The following is a 16,304-nucleotide window of genomic DNA, read 5'->3' as shown; positions in this document are numbered from 1 at the left end:
ATTTACTCTGAGCTGCGCTTCGGTAGGTTGGTCGTAGATGCTGGTCGTGTTGGCCAACAGAGATCTTCCTGTCCTCGGAAGAATGTCTCTGGTGGTAAATTGGATACGTTGTAGTAAAGTCGTTGTTTGGTAGACGGGATACTCTGTCTGTTCTTTCCTAGCCCACGTTTGCAGCTGCTGTTGCTAACTCAACGGCTAGGAGGTATCCCTTCTGTAGCGATTAAGAGTTCAAAGTTCATACCATTCGCAACCAAAGCACACGCTGAGGTTGGCTTCGTTCTGTAGTTATTATCTGAACCCTTCTGACATCGGATCGTCATCCTAATGTACCCGGAACAGGAAGTTATATTGTCGACAAGGCTTTATATAGGAAGGGAGAGGAGGGTGTGTTTCATAGTATATAACCAATGTCTCTTCACGTGGGCGGGCCACTGAGTCGGGCCTAATTCACTCATGAAAACCCAATTCTCACATTTTAGAAGCTAAAATCACATTTCATCCCCTCACAAATAATTTCATATTCAAACATTTAAATTCCACAACAATTCCATGTGAATCTGATAACTATAATGTGTAGACTTTCACTGTACCGTTTATGTCATCCTATCATTGATGAGAATGTCTCAGATGACAACCGAACTGACAACATATTCCTTAAGTACCAACGCATATGTTCAACTGGTTGGATTACCAAAATATGGTTAATTTCCCCCCACCTTCGGATGTTCCCAGAATCTCTATGTTAACCAAGGGATTTTCAATAGTCACATCAGTAGGGTAGAGAGAGGAAAAAAGGGGGGAGAGGTATTTATGACTGTCATAAACCTACCCCCAGGCCAGCGTCATGACACAGACAACCCTCGAGGATAATGATGCATTTATGTATGAATAATGGAAACCACTTTCAAAATTATAGAATGTGTCATTCACACTCAATAAATCCAATGAGTTTTACTCATAGGGGAATGAAAGTGTTCCTTTATGTCCAAACCATCACTAGATGGCATTAGAGGACCCCATATTTGGCCCAGTGTAAACCAAACCAGCCTCAGAGCAAATCAATGCTGTGCTTATTCCCTGGAACACAGGGTCAGAGGTCAATCTATCTCCTATATTTTCCATCCCCACAAATCCCCAGACATCACACTGTTAAGTAGCATCCATACTCAGAGAAAAACAAACAGCAGGCAGAAATACATCTGGAAAACATCATGTGATATGCAGGCCCCTCAATGTGAGACAGTTTAATCATCATTAAGCTCTGTGATATGTGGCTAAAACTCCATTAAACAAAATACTCTGTGAATTTCAAACAAACCATGTCTCATCATAATTTCTGCTTGTACATTACAGATTACTTTGCTGTGCAATGCATGAATATGTCTCATCATAAATCCAGCAAGTACATTACCATGATGTTGTATGCAAGAATACACAGTGTACAAACGATTAAGAACACCTTCCTAATATTGAGTTGCACCCCCTTTAGCCCTCAGAACAGCCTCAATTCATCGGACATGGACTCTACAAGGTGTCGAAAGTGTTCCACGCGGATGCTGGCCCGTTTTGACTCCAATGCTTCCCACAGTTGTGTCAAGTTGGCTGGATGTCCTTTGGGTGGTGGACCATTTTTGATACACACAGGAAACTGTTAAGTGTGAAAAACCCAGCAGTTTTACAGTTCTTGACACACTGAAATCGGTGTGCCTGGCACCTACTAACATACCCCGTTCAAAGGCACTTACATATTTTGTCTTGCCAATTCAAGTGTTACTAATGTTCCTAATGTTTTGTACACTCAGTGTATGTCTCATCATAAGACCAGCAAGTACATTACAGATGACTTTGCTGCGCACACGCTTTTTCCATAATACTGTATGCAAGAATATGTGATGTTTGTTTCAACCAACCTAGAAGTACTATTTTTCTCTGTACCAAACTGCTCCTGGTTATAATTTATTGAGTGCCAAAGAGCACAAAGAGAAAAACCAAGGGACCCAAGACACTGTGATGGGCTAAGCAATCCTGTTGCTTGGCAACAACTCTATACTTCAATCATAACTTAGCCTGAGTTATTTCAGGCTCAGTGGCACAGAATATAACAAGCGAGTTTTGATATCATTTTGGAGTTTGAGAGAGAGAAAAAAGTGAAAAAATGTTTCTGATATATATTTGCACCTGCTTGTTCAGGGAGAAAAGTATTTGAGTAAGTAGTCTGCCGAATAGCCTACCAACCCATTCTAGGACCCATGCACTTTTCAAGTTACATTCAGGAATGCAGCTCAAACTGTTCCATTGAAACCATGAATTTTGAACATGAATACGACTGCCAGTTCAGAGCATGTTCCTGAGATGTTTCAAGAACAATGCCTACTGCATTCCCCCACATTCCCCCTGCATGCTTTATTGGTTGACCTGTCAGTCATTCTCACCGAGGCCTGTTTAAGAGCTGCCCCTCAACCTCCCCAACACCACGGTCGCCAAGGCAACGTCACCCCTCCAGTCTGTACACACATTCCCAAGTTCACAGAGGTGACAGAAAGTAGGACCTGGGAGTGGATCTGTGTTAACTGGCTATTAGCCAGCTGGGGTTTGTGTTTGTCTATACCTCATCATCACTTGAGAGATTAGTTGAATTCCTGTTGTTAAGCTATGTGCTTAACAATGAGGGCCAGAACAAACCTGGATTTGAAGTCAATACTGTATGTACGACACATTTCTGCATGTGTAACACGTACCATGAAAACTTAATTCTGAGAAGTTCACCCTGCAGTTCGACAGTTATGTTTGCTAGTCACTTGAACTTTGCAGGAATGCCATTGATCAAATATGATCTCATATCTCAACACACTTTCCATGGGATATTTAATTTCTAAGGCAAATATTACTCCTGAAATATTTGCAAAGCAAACTCACAGATTGCCCTCTTATAACCTAGATGTTGGCCCTCTCATTTTCTCAGTTGGTCTCCAGTCTGAATCTGCTATTGACATCCCTCACATGGCGGACCCTCGGCCTACAGATGTAAAAAGGGGCCATTTAGTCAGGCCCTGTTCCATATTTCCCATGGCTACTAGAGTTATATAAAGGTTAGTCTAAGTGCGTGGGCAGGCATTGCTCCTCGTCATCATACTGCTGACTAGTATAAAAGCTAGGGGGACAGTGGGAACAGTGGGGCTGGAGGCCTGAGGCTCTGGGTGGTCCCTGGCATTGTGGATCCCAGTCTGCCAGGGGTGGCAGTGATATTGTCAGTCACATCTCTGAGATATCCAGGCCTGGTTTTTCTGACCCCCACGACAATCAACTTTTTGACTTGATTTCTGCCAAACTACCAGACAGACAGCTGTGGCTTATTTAGTCTCACGGGCCCGTGGCCGCCTCTCTGTCATTTATTCAAGCCATGTGATTTTGAAGTGAAGAGTAAATCGACTTGAGCCTTCAGTTGGCGTTCTATCGCTCCAGCACGGTGACGTTGTTGATGGTCATAGAGGGCAGTTATGCAAATTGATTTTAACAGGTCAGAGGTCACACCCTGATATTTAACTAGTTAACTATTTAACATCTAACACATTTCATTGGTTCACTTTTAGATATAACACCACAGACTAACGTGTCTGTAACCATAGAATCATGTTGGGTATGAGGTCATTCTGTTGTGTGCATATTTCAGCCTGGGCTCCTGGTGGTGGAGGGATCTCTGTGCTCCAGAGGGAAGGCTTCCTTTGTATGGTGTAACAGATCTCACCTCACAGTGTGTCCCTGGGGCTCCAGCTATACCGCACACACAGAGCTCCCTGAGTAACAGGGCGGTACCCTCACACACACACATAAAGAGTGCTTTGTGCCCCATCTCCTGGAGCTGTCAACCAACACCAGAGTTCTTCCTCACGAAGACTGAACTGAACATGACTGTTCAGAAGCGCTCAGCTCGGCTGCCCAGTTGGGGACAGACTGTTCTGCTGTTTATGCCTACACATATACAGTACAGTACACATCCAAACTGAATTATACCTGAGCATGTCTCAGTTAGTCATAACAGATTACAATGACATTGAGTGTGATTTATCTGGATGGGTTGAGGTGTATTTTAGGAGGCTTGGTAAGAACCTCACACGTCCTCCTCCGCGTCTGACCCTGGATGAGCTTTATTGTAAGTACATATTTTACCAGTGAAATCTACCTGCCCACTCATTCACCAATACAGTCTGAAAGAGAGATGGCCTGAGGGGATAACAGTAGTTAAATTATCTACTTCCAGTTCCTGAAATCCTGCCCAATGCAATGCCTATCCATTATCCATTACACAGAACAACCAACCAGCAGAAGTAAATACATTTTGGTGAGTATACATTTTTTAAATTATATTAAGGTGGTCTCTGCCACTGAACCTGTCCTTGGAACCATCCCAACACTCTAGTCCAGCAGGTCAGTTTGTATGCTTTCTATCTCAACCCTGTGCTGACCTTCATTTTCTGCACTGGCCCTGATAAACATTTTCCCAATCCATGTTAGCTCGAGGCTCTGTTCTGTCACAACCAACCGCTCCTGAATTCCAGGCCTGCTGACTGACCAACCTCAGGCCTTCACAGCCTTTGTTCTGGACTTCAGAGGGGGAATACCTCAAAATCAAAAGCAGCACATTTCCTGTTCAACAATGATTCTGTTCACTACTTTAAAAGCAAAGTCAGGCAATTCAGTTTGTATGACAAATATAAACCTCTCTACACTCAGAATAGCATTAATTGTGTATGCTGATGTTATTCTCTGTACACTTGACAGAGAATCAAGGCATTGTTGCCATGGCGCCCTTATGGCAGCCTAGGCTGATTACTCTGCTATTTTCATTGTCATTTATTGTTTTAAGTGTTTTTTAACGTGCATTTTTCTTTTGAGTAGCTAATCAGGTATTGATATTTTTTATCCAATAATTTTTTACCTCAATGTTGAAATCAGACAAAAAATTGCATCAACAAAGTAAAGCTAGCTGATTGTTTTCTTTTGAATACCTACATTGAAGAGTTTCACCTATTATCTCCTGGATGACTACAAAGGACTACAAAGTACAGGAATGGGGCACATTGGCATATTTTACTTAGGAAGATTCCTTCATAGTTTGAAGAAGATTAAACAAACCCTGAGTAACGAACTCAAAAAAGGACCTCTTCAACTTGGAATCCTATGGAAAAGCTCAAACATCGAGGATGGAGAGGTGGTAGGAAATGCATTCATGAGCCAAAATAGTCCATACAGAACTGTACGCCTCCCTCTCTTCCCCCTCTATGCAGTGCAGATTCTGACTTTCTGCAGACAGTTAAAAAAAGTCCATATTCTGCCTCTCACTCTAGCCCCTTTAAGACTGGCACAGTTTAATGCGCATTCTGTAACAAACAAGACTTTACTCGTACAAGAGTTCATCAGTAACAATGGCTTGGGACTACTATGCTTGACGGCAGGGGTGCAACGTTGGATTTAGAAGTGGGGGGGACATAATATTTTTTATTTAAAAAATATATACAGTACCAGTCAAAAGTTTGGACACACCTACTCATTCAATGGTTTTCCTTTATTTTATTTTTTTTACTATTTTCTACATTGTAGAATAATAATGAAGACATCAAAACTAGGAAATAACACATATGGAATCATGTAATAACCAAAAAAGTGTTAAACAAATCAAAATATATTTTATATTTGAAATTCTTCAAAGTAGCCACCCTTTGCCTTGATGACAGCTTTGCACACTCTTGGCATTCTCTCAACCAGCTTCGTGAGGTAGTCACCTGGAATGCATTTCAATTAACAGGTGTGCCTTGTTAAAAGTTAATTTGTGTAATTTATTTTATGTGTTTGAGACAATCAGTTGTGCTATGACAAGGTAGAGATGGTATGCAGAAGATAGCCTTATTTGGTAAAATGCCAAGTTCATATTATGGCAAGAACAGCTCAAATAAGCAAAGAGAAACGACAGTCCATCATTACTTTAAGACATGAAGGTCAGTCAATGCGGAAAATTAAGACATTTTTACGTTTCTTCAAGTGCAGTAGTAAAATCCATCAAGCGCCATGATGAAACTGGCTCTCATGAGGACCATCACAGGAAAGGAAGACCCAGAGTTACCTCTGCTGCAGAGGATAAATTCATTAGAATAACTGCACCTCTGATTAAAGCCCAAATAAATGCTTCACAGAGTTCAAGTAACAAACACAACTCATCTTCTGCACATCACCCCAGTGTTTAATTTGCCATACTGTAATAATGCCGCCACTATGGCCTATTTATTGCCTCACCCCCCTTATCCTACCTCATTTGCACACTGTATATAGACTTTCTCTATTGTATTATTGACTGTATATTTTTTTATTCCATGTATAACCCTGTGTTGTTGTTTGTGTCGCACTGCTTTGCTTTATCTTGGCCAGGTCGCAGTTGTAAAACTTTTCACCTAAATCCAGTGACATGGAGAAATGTTTTGTTGATGTCATGTTGAATTCACATTAGTTGACAACTCAACCAAATGTAAACTAAAACTAGACATTGAAATGACATGTGTGTCCAGTGGGTAGCTCATTTACAACGGGCAAAAAGTTCCATGCAACTCGCGCTGCCGTGTCACAATACCTGGTACTCTAGTCCCGGATCTTGGAACTGCTACTCACGCAGGTCCTGAATTTGTTTCAGACAGGGTTAGTTTGCGTTTCGCATGTGCTTAATAGCACAGATTAGGGTACCAAATGCTCTAAGATCCATACAGTCATACTGTATGTGAAAGGAACCTAAATCTCCCAATCCCCCCAGTGTGATACTAATCTATCGCCCCCTTAAAACCAACACAGTCTCTTTTAATACAGTTTTCTGAGCTGATCACCTCTCTGTGTTCTACCCTCTTCAATGTTGTTATCCAAGTTGATTTCAACATTCACGTTGATTCAAGAAAATGTTGACATCCACATTAATATAGAAGTGTTTGGAAACATATTATATTCTTATTTACAATTAAAGTGACTCCAAAATGACACAATACATTATTTACCATTCATTTCTATTGGGCACAAAATAATCTGAAACACAACCAAAACAAACAGCAAATGAATCCAACAAATTTGTTGTCACAAGGTTGATGTAGTCATTGTGTGCTAGGAATATGGGACCAAATACTAAACTTTTGACTTCTTCAATACACATACTGTATAAGTGAATTTGTCCCAATACTTTTGGTCCCATTAAATAGGGACTATGTACAAAATAACTGTAATTTCTAAACGGTTCACCCGATATGGATGACAATACCTTTAAATTAAAGCTGACAGTCTGCACTTTAACCTCATAGTCATTGTATTATTTATATTTTATATTTTATTTTATGCACTTTGAGATTTTTCATCTATAATGAAAAGTTCTTTACAAATGTAAAAGTATTATTACTTCTCTATAAACATCTAATCATGAGCATGACATGACCCAAATGAAGGAATACAAGTCATCTCAGAGAATCTCATGCTGCAATCACAGCAAATAGTGAATATTTTTTTTTTTAAGTATCTGCTTATGTGATTATTTCTGACCTAATGTGATGCCAAAAGATCAATGATAAATTGTCAAGTGGGATGACACACACTTAACAACCTCAGAGACTGTCACAAAGAAAAATATATCAAACACCACTTCTTTGCAAACCAAATCTCCATAGGCCCAATGTGTGACTGTGTGGTATTTGTACAATGTACTTGAGGGTCCTCCTCCAGGCGTGTGGTTATTGTGAGGTATTATAGAGCTGGGGGATTCATTCACTTAAGAGTTTAAGAGGAGCATTACAGTAATCATCCTACTTTATGCTCCAATTGGCACAAATGTAGTCCAACAGGACGTTAATTTAAGAGTCTTAAATCCTCTCACTTGTACAATAGGAAACCGTGGGGGTGCCATCTTCTTGTTCATCTAGACAGTTTGCTAATTTGATTCGGTTTATAATCCCTGTAGTGTTATTTAAACCTGATTATAGACAGAAAACAAAGGGTAAATGAGCAGAAACAGACCCAGAGCCGATTGTCTGTGTTAGATGCTTCTATCTCGTTTTATGATTCAGAACTTGTTGAGTGAGTTGATGGTCAACCCCAACTCATCATAACTAAAACTTAGTAACCATGACAAGCCCAGTAGTGTGGGTCTGGGGCTGTAAGTATCAAGCGTCTCAGAATAGGAGTGCTGATTTAGGATCCGTTTTGCCTTATAGATCACAATGGGCAAATGGAAAATGATGTCACCAATCGCAGTCTGAGATGCTTGATACATATGGCCTCTGATTCCAGTAAAGTGCAGATGGACTGTTTACTTCCAGAGCCAACAATACCCCAGAGACTGCCCTATCGGTGATGACTGTCAGGAGCAGAGCTATCATACTGTACATACCACGGTGGGGGCTGCTCTCTGCTCTGCTCTCTGAGGGATCCTCCATCACACCACTTGCTGGAGAGACTTGCGTGCGGGGATGTAATTACACACCACAATTGCAGTAGCTCTGATCTGACGATGATATCTTTCTAGAACAAACATCTCTGAGTACACAGAGGTAACTGGAAGGCATGAACAACAGCATGGGACTTTCATCCAGAGCTGGGATTTTTCATCTTTGTAAGCATCCATCTTCTCCACAGGGAGACAAGGCACGACCACGGGAAAGTCAGTTGTCCATATCACTCCCAAGTTCAGGCTAAATCATTCCCATATCCTTCCCAGGTTTACCACATTTCGTTGTTGATTTATGTCCAATGGTAGCACTACATTACAACATGCAATAAAATGGTAATAACATGGTAATAGTATGGTAACAAGGTATTTGTGTTGTAGTTCAACAAAGTGCCATCATTTGGATAGAAATTATCATATGACTTCACATTCAACAACAAAAATACATCATCATTTGGTTTAAGTTAGCTACAAAACCACTTTATTTAAAAAGCAGATTATATAATCTACAGTTAAATGATACGTCCCAATTTTTAATACATTAAATAACTTTTGACTTTTTCATGTTTAGATAAATAAATCTAGTTTCCTTTTTTATGAACCATCTAGGTAATCAAACACTTATACAAAAGTGATACAAAAGTGATGTGACAGAGGTGTCATATGTGCTTATTGAAAACTACTGGTAGGAGAGAGAAGACTTCACTTTCAGAGTGATTTATGATGAAAGAATAACTAGCCACTTTATGCACAGGTATGGGGAAACTAGCTGGGTTCTATGCAATAGAAATGGAATTGAAGTAGTATTTTTAAAAAGAGGTGTATTAAGACATCGTTAAAGGGGATCAACTCTTGTCAAGTTTAAAAATGTTCTGCTTTAATGAAAAATGATTTGAGATTGATATGAGTGGGTCTTATTGTACTATTCAAACTACAGTTCAGAAAATGCCATTGCCTCATTCTTCAAGTATATTACACATTCCTTGACTAGGAGTCTCATCATACTATGCTGAGATTCAGTTTATCTACCATCAAAGGGAATTTCCCAGCAAAAACATGTACTCCAGGGATACTAGCCTTTTCACTTTTGCAAATGTATAACTGGGAGCAGAGCAAAAAATAAACAACAGTTTGCCAAACATACACTAATAATTACATTCCAAAGAATCTCATCGAGGGATACATCAGAAAGCACATGATGCCTGTGTCGGCCCCTCCTCTCCGTAATCTCTACGTCAGCCTCCTTGTCTGTTAGATTCAGTAGTATGAGAGGACAGTTCCTCTGACTAGGCTACTGTGAGCAGGTACTGGGTAGGCCTGAGTCAGAACCTTAACCCATCCTTTCTGTTGGAGAGAGATTGAGAGAGCATGGGTCGTTTTGTGGAGCTGGGTGGCCGTTGTCCTGCTCACTCAACAAGGTACATGCACCATGGCACTGCCACTGGTGCACACACACACACACACACACTTCTGTACACACTGAGTATACCAAACATTAAGAACACCTTCCTAATATTGAGTTACACCCCGTTTGCACTCAGAACAGCCTCAATTTGTCAGGGCATGGACTCTACAAGGTGTCAAAAGTGTTCCGCAGGGATGCTGGTCCATGTTGACTCCAATGCTTCCCACAGTTGTGTCAAGTTGGCTGGATGTCCTTTGGCTGGTGGACCATTCTTGATATACACGGGAAAAACCCAGCACCATTACAGTCTTTGACACAAACCGGTGCGCCTGACACCTACACCATAACCCGTTCAAAGGCACTTAAATATTTTGTCTTGCCCATTCACCCTCTGAATGGCACATATACACAATCCATGTCTCAATTGTCTCAAGGCTTAAAAATCCAGTTTAACCTGTCTTCAACTACACTGATTGAAGTGGATTTAACAAGTGACATCACCTGGATTCACCTGGTCAGTCTATGTCATGGAAAGAGCAGTTCTTAATGTTTTGTACACTCAGTGTCTATAGACCAACAGACTAACACACACACACACACAGACGCACACAACAACACAACCAGCGAGGGAAAACACGGGGGATGGATTCCCCAGAGACACGGTTTGGACCAGCAACTCCCACAACCAACCAGACAATCAGATCAACCAGTAGGTATGACACAGTAACGTCTGCATGAGGAGGATATGTGGGGACTCTCGATGGTCAGACACTCACTTACTCAGTGCTACCATATGGGTCAAATAACCAGTGTGTGAAACTGTACATGTTAACAGGTCTGTGGATCGCATGACCAAGCAGAGCGAAAGCACAGGGGCCTCTAGGACGTGTCCTTGAGGAGAAATTAAACAACGGACCAATACCCTTCAGAGGACCGTTAAGACTGTGACAGCTCGTTTGGCCTCCGATTCCATTTGATAATAATGCAGCAAAAAAATACACTACACTTCTAGAATCTTATGTGGAAAATGTCTGCAAAATATATAGGCATGTATAAAAGACAATCTACGTGCTTCTAACTTTTTTTCTCATTATATAATCGTTGAGACACTGCTTGTGAATCTCTCGAGGTCACGTCTTCTAAGACTGCTAAGTGGAATGAGTGCCAGCCCAGGCTAGCGCTGTGGCTACTGACAGCACATGCGGTGCCACAAACATCCGCTATGCCAAGTAGCACTGGAGCAAAGGGATGGTACAGGAGAGTGTGTCACAGAGTCACATGAAGGGATGGTACAGGAGAGTAGGTCACAGAGTCACATGAAGGGATGGTACAGGAGAGTAGGTCACAGAGTCACATGAAGGGATGGTACAGGAGAGTAGGTCACAGAGTCACATGAAGGGATGGTACAGGAGAGTAGGTCACAGAGTTACATGAAGGGATGGTACAGGAGAGTGTGACGACCCTCCCACTCTGTCTACCGTTTTCTCTCTCTTTGCTCTTGTTTCCTTATTAGGATGCCGGTGGGCGGAGTTGGGAGGGTCGTCAGTTACATGGGAAACACCTGGGCCCACTCTCCCAGGATAAATACACCACTTCCCCATTCATGGAGGAGACTCTCTCCAGGCAGACACCTTGACAGATTTGTTTGTGTTTCGGTTATGTTTCATGGTGCTTTTTGGTTGTTTGTGTTAGCATCTTTCAACACCCTGCATTATCACATTCATGCATGCAAAACACTCACTTACACTACTGATTACTGATTACACACCCCATTGTATATTATACCTAGTTTCGTTATTTAAATAAAAATATATTTATTTAAATAACGAAACTAGGTATAATATACAATGGGGTGTGTAATCAGTAATCAGTAGTGTAAGTGAGTGTTTTGCATGCATGAATGTGATAATGCAGGGTGTTGAAAGATGCTAACACAAACAACCAAAAAGCACCATGAAACATAACCGAAACACAAACAAATCTGTCAAGGTGTCTGCCTGGAGAGAGTCTCCTCCATGAATGGGGAAGTGGTGTATTTATCCTGGGAGAGTGGGCCCAGGTGTTTCCCATGTAACTGACGACCCTCCCAACTCCGCCCACCGGCATCCTAATAAGGAAACAAGAGCAAAGAGAGAGAAAACGGTAGACAGAGTGGGAGGGTCGTCACAAGAGTAGGTCACAGAGTCACATGAAGGGATGGTACAGGAGAGTAGGTCACAGAGTCACATGAAGGGATGGTACAGGAGAGTAGGTCACAGAGTCACATGAAGGGATGGTACAGGAGAGTAGGTCACAGAGTCACATGAAGGGATGGTACAGGAGAGTAGGTCACAGAGTTACATGAAGGGATGGTACAGGAGAGTAGGTCACAGAGTCACATGAAGGGATGGTACAGGAGAGTGTGTCACAGAGTCACATGAAGGGATGGTACAGGAGAGTAGGTCACAGAGTCACATGAAGGGATGGTACAGGAGACTGTGTCACAGAGTCACATGAAGGGATGGTACAGGAGAGTAGGTCACAGAGTCACATGAAGGGATGGTACAGGAGAGTAGGTCACAGAGTCACATGAAGGGATGGTACAGGAGAGTAGGTCACAGAGTCACATGAAGGGATGGTACAGGAGACTGTGTCACAGAGTTACATGAAGGGATGGTACAGGAGAGTGTGTCACAGAGTTACATGAAGGGATGGTACAGGAGAGTGTGTCACAGAGTCACATGAAGGGATGGTACAGGAGAGTGTGTCACAGAGTTACATGAAGGGATGGTACAGGAGAGTAGGTCACAGAGTCACATGAAGGGATGGTACAGGAGAGTGTGTCACAGAGTCACATGAAGGGATGGTACAGGAGAGTAGGTCACAGAGTCACATGAAGGGATGGTACAGGAGAGTAGGTCACAGAGTCACATGAAGGGATGGTACAGGAGAGTAGGTCACAGAGTCACATGAAGGGATGGTACAGGAGAGTGTGTCACAGAGTCACATGAAGGGATGGTACAGGAGAGTAGGTCACAGAGTCACATGAAGGGATGGTACAGGAGAGTAGGTCACAGAGTCACATGAAGGGATGGTACAGGAGACTGTGTCACAGAGTTACATGAAGGGATGGTACAGGAGAGTGTGTCACAGAGTTACATGAAGGGATGGTACAGGAGAGTGTGTCACAGAGTCACATGAAGGGATGGTACAGGAGAGTGTGTCACAGAGTTACATGAAGGGATGGTACAGGAGAGTAGGTCACAGAGTCACATGAAGGGATGGTACAGGAGAGTAGGTCACAGAGTCACATGAAGGGATGGTACAGGAGAGTGTGTCACAGAGTCACATGAAGGGATGGTACAGGAGAGTAGGTCACAGAGTCACATGAAGGGATGGTACAGGAGAGTAGGTCACAGAGTTACATGAAGGGATGGTACAGGAGAGTAGGTCACAGAGTCACATGAAGGGATGGTACAGGAGAGTAGGTCACAGAGTCACATGAAGGGATGGTACAGGAGAGTGTGTCACAGAGTCACATGAAGGGATGGTACAGGAGAGTAGGTCACAGAGTTACATGAAGGGATGGTACAGGAGAGTAGGTCACAGAGTCACATGAAGGGATGGTACAGGAGAGTGTGTCACAGAGTCACATGAAGGGATGGTACAGGAGAGTAGGTCACAGAGTTACATGAAGGGATGGTACAGGAGAGTAGGTCACAGAGTTACATGAAGGGATGGTACAGGAGAGTAGGTCACAGAGTCACATGAAGGGATGGTACAGGAGAGTAGGTCACAGAGTTACATGAAGGGATGGTACAGGAGAGTAGGTCACAGAGTCACATGAAGGGATGGTACAGGAGAGTAGGTCACAGAGTCACATGAAGGGATGGTACAGGAGACTGTGTCACAGAGTTACATGAAGGGATGGTACAGGAGAGTGTGTCACAGAGTCACATGAAGGGATGGTACAGGAGAGTGTGTCACAGAGTCACATGAAGGGATGGTACAGGAGAGTAGGTCACAGAGTCACATGAAGGGATGGTACAGGAGAGTAGGTCACAGAGTCACATGAAGGGATGGTACAGGAGAGTGTGTCACAGAGTCACATGAAGGGATGGTACAGGAGAGTAGGTCACAGAGTTACATGAAGGGATGGTACAGGAGAGTAGGTCACAGAGTCACATGAAGGGATGGTACAGGAGAGTAGGTCACAGAGTCACATGAAGGGATGGTACAGGAGAGTAGGTCACAGAGTCACATGAAGGGATGGTACAGGAGAGTAGGTCACAGAGTCACATGAAGGGATGGTACAGGAGAGTGTGTCACAGAGTCACATGAAGGGATGGTACAGGAGAGTAGGTCACAGAGTCACATGAAGGGATGGTACAGGAGACTGTGTCACAGAGTTACATGAAGGGATGGTACAGGAGAGTGTGTCACAGAGTTACATGAAGGGATGGTACAGGAGAGTGTGTCACAGAGTCACATGAAGGGATGGTACAGGAGAGTGTGTCACAGAGTTACATGAAGGGATGGTACAGGAGAGTGTGTCACAGAGTTACATGAAGGGATGGTACAGGAGAGTAGGTCACAGAGTCACATGAAGGGATGGTACAGGAGAGTAGGTCACAGAGTCACATGAAGGGATGGTACAGGAGAGTAGGTCACAGAGTCACATGAAGGGATGGTACAGGAGACTGTGTCACAGAGTTACATGAAGGGATGGTACAGGAGAGTGTGTCACAGAGTCACATGAAGGGATGGTACAGGAGAGTGTGTCACAGAGTCACATGAAGGGATGGTACAGGAGAGTAGGTCACAGAGTCACATGAAGGGATGGTACAGGAGACTGTGTCACAGAGTTACATGAAGGGATGGTACAGGAGAGTGTGTCACAGAGTCACATGAAGGGATGGTACAGGAGAGTGTGTCACAGAGTCACATGAAGGGATGGTACAGGAGAGTAGGTCACAGAGTCACATGAAGGGATGGTACAGGAGAGTGTGTCACAGAGTTACATGAAGGGATGGTACAGGAGAGTAGGTCACAGAGTCACATGAAGGGATGGTACAGGAGAGTAGGTCACAGAGTTACATGAAGGGATGGTACAGGAGAGTGTGTCACAGAGTCACATGAAGGGATGGTACAGGAGAGTAGGTCACAGAGTCACATGAAGGGATGGTACAGGAGAGTAGGTCACAGAGTCACATGAAGGGATGGTACAGGAGAGTAGGTCACAGAGTCACATGAAGGGATGGTACAGGAGAGTGTGTCACAGAGTTACATGAAGGGATGGTACAGGAGAGTGTGTCACAGAGTCACATGAAGGGATGGTACAGGAGAGTAGGTCACAGAGTCACATGAAGGGATGGTACAGGAGAGTGTGTCACAGAGTCACATGAAGGGATGGTACAGGAGAGTAGGTCACAGAGTCACATGAAGGGATGGTACAGGAGAGTGTGTCACAGAGTCACATGAAGGGATGGTACAGGAGAGTGTGTCACAGAGTCACATGAAGGGATGGTACAGGAGAGTAGGTCACAGAGTCACATGAAGGGATGGTACAGGAGAGTGTGTCACAGAGTCACATGAAGGGATGGTACAGGAGAGTAGGTCACAGAGTCACATGAAGGGATGGTACAGGAGACTGTGTCACAGAGTTACATGAAGGGATGGTACAGGAGAGTAGGTCACAGAGTCACATGAAGGGATGGTACAGGCGAGTGTGTCACAGAGTCACATGAAGGAGCTCGGGTTGTTGCTGGTAGACTCGGTACCCTTGCATAGCCAAAAGGAGCCGTAGCTAGCTGGACTGTGGCATTGTCACTGTCACCATGCGGTGAGGTTTCTCAGTGGAAGGCCACTCTGAAGGCACAGCATGTCCAACCCTCTAACCCTGCCAGACAGTGCTGGAATGTTATGTAGCGGCCTGTTTCATGGCCTCCCAGCCTCCTGGCAGAGACGCTGTCCTGCTCTCTCTCTCTCTCTCTCTCTCTCTCTCTCTCTCTCTCTGACAGAGGAGCAGTAAATGCATCATGGCATTGGGCTTCAGTGCGAAGGAATGAAGAAAACAGAAAGGGAGGAAAAAAGAGATCGATGGAGAGAGGGATAGAGAGAGAGTGGCCCCCTCCCTCCATCCAGGCCAGTCCCCACTGTGATGAATGTGCAGGGGTCACGGTGCTGACGTCAGCCAGGGCATCTGGGTGGGCTGGGGCCTCGGCCTGCTTCACTGTTCACAGACCAAAAGGAGGAAGGAGGGAGAAAAAAACTGATGAGAGAGAGAGAGAGAGACGTGGACTCTCTCCCAGCCCGGTCTTGTGACTTGTCCATTGCCCTGTATATCTCCTCTCCCCAGGGCACGGCCGGCAAGTAGAGAGCGAAGTCTCCCAGGGTCTGTCTGTTCCGAAGTTCCTGGGATTCCGTGGGCGGGGGATTCCTTCTTCTTTGTTGTCT

Source organism: Salvelinus namaycush, chromosome 1, assembly GCF_016432855.1.
Source record: "Salvelinus namaycush isolate Seneca chromosome 1, SaNama_1.0, whole genome shotgun sequence".
Lineage (NCBI taxonomy): Eukaryota > Metazoa > Chordata > Actinopteri > Salmoniformes > Salmonidae > Salvelinus > Salvelinus namaycush.
This window is presented reverse-complemented; position numbering follows the sequence as displayed.